The following is a 10,101-nucleotide window of genomic DNA, read 5'->3' on the forward strand; positions in this document are numbered from 1 at the left end:
TTACGTTCTCACCAACAACGTAGGAGGGTTCTTTTCCCCTGAAGCCTCACCAGTGTTTATTGAGTTCTTGATGACAGCATTCTTTCTAAAGTGAGATGAGATGTTGATGCTGTTTTAATTTGCAGTTCTCTAATGGTCAGATATGTTGAACATTTTTCCATATATTTATTGGTCATTTGTATTTCTTCTGAGAAGTGTATTCATTTCAGTTGCCTGTTTTGCCGGGCGTGGTGGTACACACCTGTAATCCCAGCATTCAGGAGGCTGAGGCAGGAGGATCACTGTGAGTTTGAGACCAGCCTGGGCTACAAGTGAGCTCAAGGCAGCCTGAACTGCATAGTGAGACCCTGTCTCAAAAAGACAAAAAATTAAAACAAAAAACAAATCAGTTGCCCGTTTTCTGATTGGGTCTTTTATTTGTGAGGAGTCTGAGTTCTTTGTGTATTCTAGGCATTAGTCCTCTGTCTGAGGGGCAGCTGGCAAAATTTTTGTCCCATTCTATAGGCTGTCTCTTCACTATTGGTTGATTCCTTTGCTGTGCAGAAGCTTTTTAACTTGGTACGATCCCATTTGTTGATTTTTGTGTTATTTCTTGTGTAATTGGAATTCTGTTCAGAAAGTCCTTGCCTAGGCATATGTCTTCAGGAGTTTTACCAATTTTATCTTACAGCAGATTGTTTCCATCTTAATGCCTAGGTCTTTGATCTCTCTCTCTCTCTCTCTCTCTCTCTCTCTCTCTCTCTCTCCATATATATATAATTTTTTTAAATTTTAGTGCATGCTGAAAGATATGGGTCTAGGGTCTAGATTCAATTTTTTTTTTGTCTTTTTGAGACAGGGTCTTGATATGCAGCTCAGGCTGGCCTTGAGCTCACTTTGTAGACCAGGCTAGTCTTGAACTTGCAACGATCCTCCTGCCTCAGCCTCCTGAGTGCTGGGATTACAGGCGTGCACCACCATGCCCGGCTAGCTTCAGTCTTTAGCATGTGGATAACCAGTTTTCCCAGCAGCATTTGTTAAAGAGGCTATCTTTTTTCCAATGTATGTTTTTGGCCTCTTTGTTAAAGATCAGATAGTTGAATGTGCCTGAGGTTGTTTCTGCACTTTTCATTCTGTTCCACTGATCCATACATCTGTTTTTGTGCAAGTACTGTGTGTGTGTGTTTTGACATATAGTTTCTCTACATATACCAGGTTTGCTTTGAACTCACTATGTAGCCCAGGCTAGCCTTCAATTTGTAGTGCTCCTCCTGCCTCAGTTTCCTGAATGCTGGGATCACAGGTATGTACCATCATGAAATATCATGCTGTTTGTATTAATGTAGCTTTGTAATATAGCTTGAAATCTGAAATTGTGATGGCTCCTGTTTTGCCTTTTTTTACCCAGGACTGCTTTTGCTATTCTAGGTCACCTCTGGTTCCATATAAATATTAGGATTTTTCTTTCTAGTTCTGTGAAGTATGCTATTGGTATTCTGATTACAATTGCTTTAAATCTATAAATTAGTTTTGGTAATGTGGGCATTTTGACAGTATTAGTGTCTATCCAGGAACAAGGGCTCTCTTTTCATTTTCTGATGTCCACTTTGATCTCCTTTTTTCAGAGTACTATTTTTTGGGGGGACAGGGTCTCACTCTGTAGCCCAGGCTGGCCTTGAGCTCATGGCAATCCTTCTGCCTCAGCCTCCCAAGTGCTGGGATTATAGGTGTGCACCACCAAGCCTGGCTTCAGAGTACTATTTTTTCTTATGTCAAGGTCTTCACTTTCTTAATTAAGTTAATACCTAAGTATTTGATTTTTTTTTTTTTTTTTTTTTTTTTTTTTTTTTTTTTTTTTTTTTTTTGGTTTTTCTCCAGTACCAGGAGCTGAACTCACGACATTGTGCTTGCCAGGCAGGCGCTTTGCCGCTGAGCTAAATCCCCAGCCTCAAATTTATTTTGACTCACAGTTTCTTTCTTTTTGTTTTCTGGTACCAGGAATCAAACTCATGACCTCGCGCTTGCCAGGCAGGTGCTGTGCCGCTGAGCTAAATCCCCAGCCCCTGAGCTAAATCCCCAGCCCTGATTTTTTGAAGCTATTGTCAATGGTATTGGTATTTTTTCTCTCTCTCTTTCTTTCTTTTGGTTTTTTGAGACAGAGTCTCACTTTGTAGTGCAAGGTAGGCTTGAACTCATGGAGATCCTCCTGTCTCAGCCTCCTGAGGATTGCAATTACTGGTATGCACCACCACTTCCGGGTTGGTATTGTTTTCTTGACTTCTTTCTCATTGTATGCATTGTTGGTATAAAGAATGCTATTGATTTTTGGTGTTGATTTTGTATCTTGCTACATTGCTGAATTTGGTTATTAATGCCAGGAGTTTCTTGATGTTTTCTTTGTCTTTTTTCTTTTTTTTTTCTTGAGACAGGGTCTCGCTATGCAGTTCAGGCTGGCCTTGAGCTCACTTTGTAGCCCAAGCTGGTCTTGAACTCACAACGATCCTCCTGCCTCAGCCTCCCGAGTGCTTGGATTACAGGCGTATGCCACCATGCCTGTCTCTTGGTGTTTTCTTAGTGGTTGTCATAGATATGATCATGCACATACATAATTTCTCACAGCCTTCTGGTGTTCAGGTGAGTTCAGATTGAATAAATTCCAATGATCTATCTTCAACTTCTATGTTCTGTCATTTCTATGCTGTTACTGTCTATCCAATGAGTTTTTGAATTTTATTTTTTCTATGATTTCCATTTAATTCTTTTTAATAACATCTATTTCTTTGTCAAGATTTTCAATTTTCATTTATTTTGAATAAAATTTGTAATTTTTTGTTTTTGTTTTTTTGGTTTTTCTCTGGTACTGGGAACCGAACTCACGACCTTGCGCTTGCCAGGCAGGCGCTTTTGCCCCTGAGCTAAATCCCCAGCCCCTGTAATTGTTTTTTAAAGAAGCTTTAAAACCCTCATTATTCCAATATTTCATTCATCTTTGTTTTAAGATAGGGTTTTGATATGTAATTCAGATTGGCCTTGAACTCACTATGTAGCCCAGGCTGGCCTCGAACTCCCAGTAACCCTCCTGACTCAGCCTCCCCAGTACTGGGATTACAAGTGCGTGCCACCATCCCCAGATTGATCAGTGGTTTTCAATTAGCACCCTGGGCATTTTGGTTGTGTTAGGAGACTTTTGATCCCATTTAAATCTTTTATTTTAAACTGGGCATGGTGGCCCACGCCTGTAATCCCAGCACTTGGGAGGCTGAGGTAGGAGGATCTTTGCGAGTTCAAGACCAGCCTGGGCCACGAAGTGAGTTCAAGACCATCCTGAACTGCATAGTGAGACCCTGTCTCAGAAAGACAAAACAAAATCTTCTCTTTCAGCAGGCAGTCGCCCTGTTTAGGAACAGCTTGTGGGCTCTCTGCTACTTTTATAGGCTGTACTTTTGTAGGAACAGCTTAGTTTTTGGAGTCCTTGCAATGTAACACTTTAGTCTGCTTCACTCTTCTGTTGTTCCTGGGGCTCCTGCTCAATCTTTGCTGGTTCTGTGTGCAGGAATAGGTTTTTCCTTCTCTGAGCTGCCTGTCTTTTTGCTGGGTGATGTGCTAAGGCTGCTGTACTGGGGTCTTCTGTGCTTCGGAGTGGAGGGCAGGGCGACACAGGACTTTGCTGCTGCTACTGTTGCAGGCAAGTTTGCTGTTGGATGGGGCTCGGTTCTGGAATGGGACAACCCAGGACTTTGCTGCAAGTAGAGCAGACCCCCTTTGGAGCCTGGCTGTGGAGCGCGGTTTCAGCATTCCCTCTAGAGTGGAGGCGGACGTAGGTATTCTCTCTAGGTTTATGCTGGACTTTTCTACCCAATCTTTTGGTCATGGTCAGTGCCCCTTCCTCCTGCCGTGTGTGTGTGTGAGTTACTGCTGGTTATGTGTTGCCTGTCTCCTTGTCACCCAATGAGATAAAAAGAAAATTGAGGAAACTCACTGCCCTGTTTTTCCTCAAGTCCTGAACTTCCTAGACAGTTGACTTTTTTCTTTCCTGCTTTCACAGTCCTTTTTTACCACTGACTATTGAGTATAGCTGCATTTGAAACAGAAGTGCAGGAAAAATTGAGTCTACATCATTTTATCTTGGAACCAGGAGCCCAGCATAGTTTAAAACTGCATTTCTTTTAGTGTAAGTGAAGTTGAGCATCTTTTGTTAAGTTTGAAAAACTATTTCAGGGCTGGGGATATATCTTAGTGGTACAAGGTTTGCTTTAGCATGGTTCCATCCCCAGCACTACTACTACGACTAGTAGTAGTAGTAATACTTTTCCGTATTTCATTTTCTGTGAGTTGTTTGTCGATATTATTTACCTATTTTTATACTGGGTTTGTGGTCTTTCACTTATTGACTGGTAAATACTGTACTGTTTTCATAATTACTATGAGTTGCAGAATACTTCCCAATGTATTTGGAAGTACATTACCTCTAGACTTTGCTTATGGTATTTTGTGTGTGTGATAATACAGTTTTTTTTCTGGGTGTGATGGTGCACGCCTGTAATCCCAGCACTCCAGAGGCTGAGGCAGGAGGATCGCTGTGAGTTTGAGGCCAGCCTGGGCTACAGAGTAAGTTCAAGGTCAGCATGAACTGCATAGCAAAATCCTGCCTCAAAAAGACAAAAAACCATTTTTTTTCATAGTTTCTGGGTTTTGCGTCATTCTTGGAAAAGCCTTTTTTTAAGATTTACATTTTTGCCGAGCATGGTGGTGTATACCTGTAATTCCAGTGCTCTGGAAAGCTACGGCAGAAGGATTGTGAGTTTGAGCTCAGCCTGGACAATTTAGTGACCAAACAAGACCCTGTCTCAAGATAAAAAATAAAGTCTTGGGATGTAGCTCAGTATGAAAGCCCTGGGTTCATTGCCCAGTACCACAAAAGATTTTTAAAAATTAAAAAATTTTAATTTCCTCATTTTTTTGTTCCAGTATTTTTATGGTTTCATTTTTTTTAATTTTAAAATCTTTGGTCTACCTGGTATTCATTTTGCTGTAAAGTGTGAGGTAGTGTGTCCAGTTGTTCCAAAGTATCTATTGAATAGTTCATCATTTCCTCACTGCTCTAAAATGCCATTTTTGGCCTGGTGTGGTGGTGCACACCTGTAATCTCAGCAGTTGGAAGGCTGAGGCAGGAGGATCACTGGGAGTTCTAGGCCAACCTGGGCTACATAGAGAGTTCAAGGCCAGCCTGAACTCATAGTGAGACACTGTCTCAATTAGGTAATTAATTAGTTAATTGTTTCTTTTAAAAATAATTTGAAATTGTGGCAAAAAGCACACAGCATACAATTTACCATTTTAACCATTTTTACTATGTAGTATAAGTATATTCACATTATTGTACAATAGATTTCTACATTTTCATTTTGTACAACTGAAACTTAATAATAATTGAACAATTCTAGTTTGGAATGTAACTTTTTATCATAAAATCGATTTCGTACCTTCATTATTCTTGCCTGGACCACTGTAACAGCTTTATAGTATCACCGTAATTCCAAGTGTCACCCACCCTGTTGCCTGATTAATCTCCTTCATGCAAGCTCTGACCACAGCACTCCTTTGTTTAAAACCTGATTCGGAGGCTCTCCCTGACACCAGGATTGGGCTTAAGGACACCACAGTGAAGTTCAAGCTCCCTACCCCATTACACTCTTTCGTAGCACTCTCGACATGTTTTTCTATCCCGTCTCATGATTTGTAGTTTTAATTATCTGCATGATTGTTTGACTGTCATCTGTCTCCTTGCTAAACTAGAGGCCTCACGAAAGCAAGAACAGTTGCTCACCACATATTCCTAATGCCTTGTTTATGCCTGGCACATAGTAGGTGCTCAGGCCATGTTTGTGAAATGATAGGTTCTCCCTCGACTAAGGAATAAAGTAGAAGTGACCACAGGATCTGATGCCAACTCTTCTCTCTCAGTTCTCTGCCTTCAAGAAGTCAGGCTGCTGGTTTTTTGACTCTTCCCTGAGAAAGCCATGCGCTTTCGGATGCTCTGTTCTGGTTTATACCAAGCCCTGATTTTATCTCTATTTCTGCTCTAATTGTTCCCTCTGCCTGCAGGTCACCTCCCCTCCGCCCCTCACCAGCATTACTGCCTTGTAGAAATTTAATTAATCCTTCAGGGCTATGACTGTCTTACTACTGAACTGTTCCTTCAGGACAGGGACAGGGTCTCTGATTTGTCCCCAAGCAGCAGCACAGCCTCTGGGCTCTAGGGGGCGCTCTTGGTTACACATCTCCGTCTGTTCCAGGCTGCAAGCTTCTCATCTGTCTGTTGACCTCCTGGTCCTCAGGGTCTATGATGGGCAACACTTGGACTTGGCTTCAAGCACTTTTTAGTAACCAAATGAATGACTGTTTAGGGTTGTGCTATTAGAGGCCTGAACATGGAGTGACTGACAGGGAGGGATGGAGCCTTGCTTGCTTTTCCCGCCCTGTGCAGTGTGCAGTTACCTTACTCCCTCTCCTTACCCAGCAGGAGGATGCACCCTCCCACCCTCTCCCTCCAAATCCTCTGGAGAGAAGGCTACTCAGCTGGCCTCCCTCAGCCTCCCAAGTGTCTGGCTGCTGGCGCTGGAAGATAGGGTTGCTCTCCTCATTTAGAAGCACCTTCTCTAGGTGTGATGGTCAGTTGTAGGTAAGTTAAAGGACGCCCAGATAGCTGATAAATCATTATTTCTGGGTGTGTCAGGAAGGGTGTTTCTAGAAGACTGTCATTTGACTTCGTAGACTGAGTAAAGAAGGGTCTGGCTATGTAGTTCAGACTGACCTTGAGCTATGTAGCCCAGGCTGACCTCAACCTCCCGGCAACCCTCCTGCCTCAGCTTCCCAAGAGCTAGGATTACAGACATGTGCCAACATGCCTGGCTGGTTCTCCCCTATTTGGGTGGGCATCATTCAATCTATTGAGGGCTCGAATAGTCAAAAAGAAAGAGGAAGGCTGAATTTGGTTTTGTCTGAGCTGGGCCACCCACCTTCTCCTGCCCTTGGACTTTGGAACTCCTGAATCTCAGGTTTTCAGACTCAGGTTGGAATTTGTACTGTTGCTACCCTCTGCCCTCAAGCCTTTGGGTTTGGGCTGTATTACACCACAGGAGGTCCTGGGTCTCTAGCTTGCAGGTGGCAGATTGTAGAACTCCTTGGCCTCCATCATCTTATGAGCCAATTTCTATTGTGTTTGTCTCTCTGTCTCTATCTATCTATCTATCTATCTATCTATCTATCTATCAATCATCATCATCATCTATCCATCTATCTATGAATCAATCATCTGTCTATCATCGATCATCTATCTATATGATCTCCTACTAGCTCCATTTCTCTGGAGAACCCTATTAGGAGTTCACTAGGACACCAGAGATTCCCAGGCTATTCCCTGCCACCTCCAACCTCCCTATCGTACCTGTCACCTCCGTGATTCCCAGACCGCCCCTTCCTTTTGTGTGACCCCCTTACTCTAAGTGTTGCTGCCATCCTGGAGGCTCCAAAGCTCACAGAGATCAGGGTTAACAAGCTGGGGACCAAGCGCTGTATCTAGCCTGTTGATCTGTTTTGTTTGATCAGAATCATGTTTTTTTTTTTTTTTTTTTTTGGTCTTTTTGAGACAGGATCTTGTTATGCAGTTCAGGCTGGCCTTGAGCTCACTTTGTAGTCCAGGCTGGCCTTGAACTCGAAACAATCCTCCTCCCTCAGCCTCCCAAGTGCTGGGATTACAGGAGTGCACCACCACGCCCGGCTCAGAATCATGGTTTTTATTCTTTTTTTTGTTTTTGTTTTTTTGAGACCGGATCTCACTATGCATCGGCTGGCTTTGAACTCACTATGTAGCCCAGGCTGGCCTCAAACTCTCAAGTGATCCTCCTACCTCAGCCTCCTGAATGCTGGGATTACAGGCATGTGCTGCCACTCCTGGCTCCAGAACTATGTTTTATGGAGGCCCCAGCAGAGGAGGGGCCCTGGGACCCTTCAGTCTTCAGGGTCTTTTCACATCCTGCTATTCTGCTTAAGACCTCACTCCTTGTGCTCGCTTTGGCAGCACATATACTAAAATATTAAGACCTCACTCCTGTGTTGGGTCACTAGCTATGCTGATTTTGAGACTCACCACCTGACCAAAGCCTCCCTCCTTTGCCTTCACTTCCTGCTTGCTATAGTTCTCCTCCACCTTCTCCTCTTCTTGTTTTGCAGTACTGGTGATTGAACCTAGGGCTACATCTCTGGCCCTTCTTTTTTATTTTTTGAGACAGGGTCCTGATAAATTGCTAAATTGCCTAGGTGGGGCTCGAACTTGCCACCCTCCTGCCTCAGCCTTCCAGGGTACTGGGATTATGGGCATAGGCCACTGCACCAGCTTTGTTGTTCTGTTCTTGTCCTTGCAGAGTCTGAGCCCTGGAGCTTGCGCTGTGCCCCCTGCTTTCTCCCAGACTGCTCTTCTTTACTCTCTGTTTTCTTACCCCTGCCTCATCAGCTCCTTCAAAAGCTCATCTTTCTCTGCTCCTAGTTTTAGATAAATTCTTTGTTTTGTTTTTCTGTTTGTTTGTTTTTTTTTTCGGTAGCGAGAATCGAACTCACGACCTTGCGCTTGCCAGGCAGGTGCTGTGCCGCTGAGCTAAATCCCCAGCCCCTAGTTTTAGATAAATTCTAAGATCCCCTTCCAGGGGGATCATCCTAAAAATCAAAGTTGGTTAATTATTTACTTTCCACAAGCCACGCAACTGTGACACTAAGGATGAAGGCCTGGTTGCTACTCCCTGTGCAAGCTTTCTCAACCTCGTCTCCTTGCCTAACTGCCCCCTCTGCCTCAGCTCAATGAGGCTTCTTGCTGAACTGGGTTTTAGCCACCCCGCAACTGCACCTGGGTAACAGCTGTTTCCCTTGCTTATTCTCTCCGTGGCTGACTCAAATCTTATTTTAAAATCCAGTCCTTTCTATGGGTAGATATATCTTCATGTCAAGGCTCAGAGCAAGGCCAGCAAGGATGTACCACAAACAGATAAACAGTTGTTATCTCTGTAGAGGACCCAAGGCAATCGGGATTGAGGGAGAGAGTTCGTCAAAGGGTATTTTAGCCTTATCTGTAAAATTTCTACTTTATTTTGTTTGTGATATTGAGGATCAAACTCAGGGCCTTGCGCATGCTAGACAAACACTCTACCACTGAGATACACCACCTCGCCCCTCTAGTTTTTACAAGGAGATCATATCATGTATTTATTACCTGTGAGATATAAAAGCAAATGTTCAATACCAGAGAGCCTTCCCTAGACTTCCCAGGCAGATGGAGCTGTTTCCTTTTCTGGTATCAAATAAAACTGTGTTCTGTGATCTAGAAGATATTGGTTTACTGTGACTTGTTTGTGCCTATCTTTCTCCTTCTGAGAGAGGAAACGCCCTCAAAGGTATGAACTTAATTCATGCTCCTCCTGAAGATTGTGGTCCGAAGCAGGTGTTCAGGGGGTGCCAGATTCAATAAAGTGCCTTCACTAGTGGCCCCTTCCAAAGTGCTCCAATGGGGCGGGCCTGAGGCTGGCCCTGAGAGGCTGGTTCAGAGCTGTTCTCAGTGTTCAAATAATGTCTGAGTCTGAAATGTGGGTGGCGGTCTCTAGACCATTGGGCTTTGCTTACATGGGGGCAGGGCTGCTTTGGGCCCCACAAGGTCAGGATCCAGTGGGGTGCCACTGTTTTTTCCTTGGCACACTTTGGAAGCCACTATTGCCTCAGCAGCTGCTTGAAGGCAAGGGATATAGCCTCAAACTTGTCAAAACCAGTCCTGATCCATATTTCTAAAACAGAGAGACCAGGAATATAGCTCAGTGGCACAACTGCCTGCCTGGCAAGCACAAGGTCCTGAGTTCTATTCTCGATACCAAAAAAAAAAAAAAAAAAAACCCAAAAACAAAACAAAAAAAACCCCAAATAAACATATCTTGCCAGGCATGGTGGTGCACGCCTATAATTCCAGCACTCGGGAGGCTGAGGCAGGAGGATCATTGCGAGTTTGAGACCAGCCTGGGCTACGAAGTGAGCTCAAGGCCAGCCTGAACTGCATAGCAAGACCCTATCTCAGAAAAAGACAAA

The sequence above is a fragment of the Chinchilla lanigera genome, unplaced genomic scaffold (assembly GCF_000276665.1).
Source record: "Chinchilla lanigera isolate Chin_1 unplaced genomic scaffold, ChiLan1.0 scaffold00074, whole genome shotgun sequence".
In the NCBI taxonomy this organism is placed as follows: domain Eukaryota; kingdom Metazoa; phylum Chordata; class Mammalia; order Rodentia; family Chinchillidae; genus Chinchilla; species Chinchilla lanigera.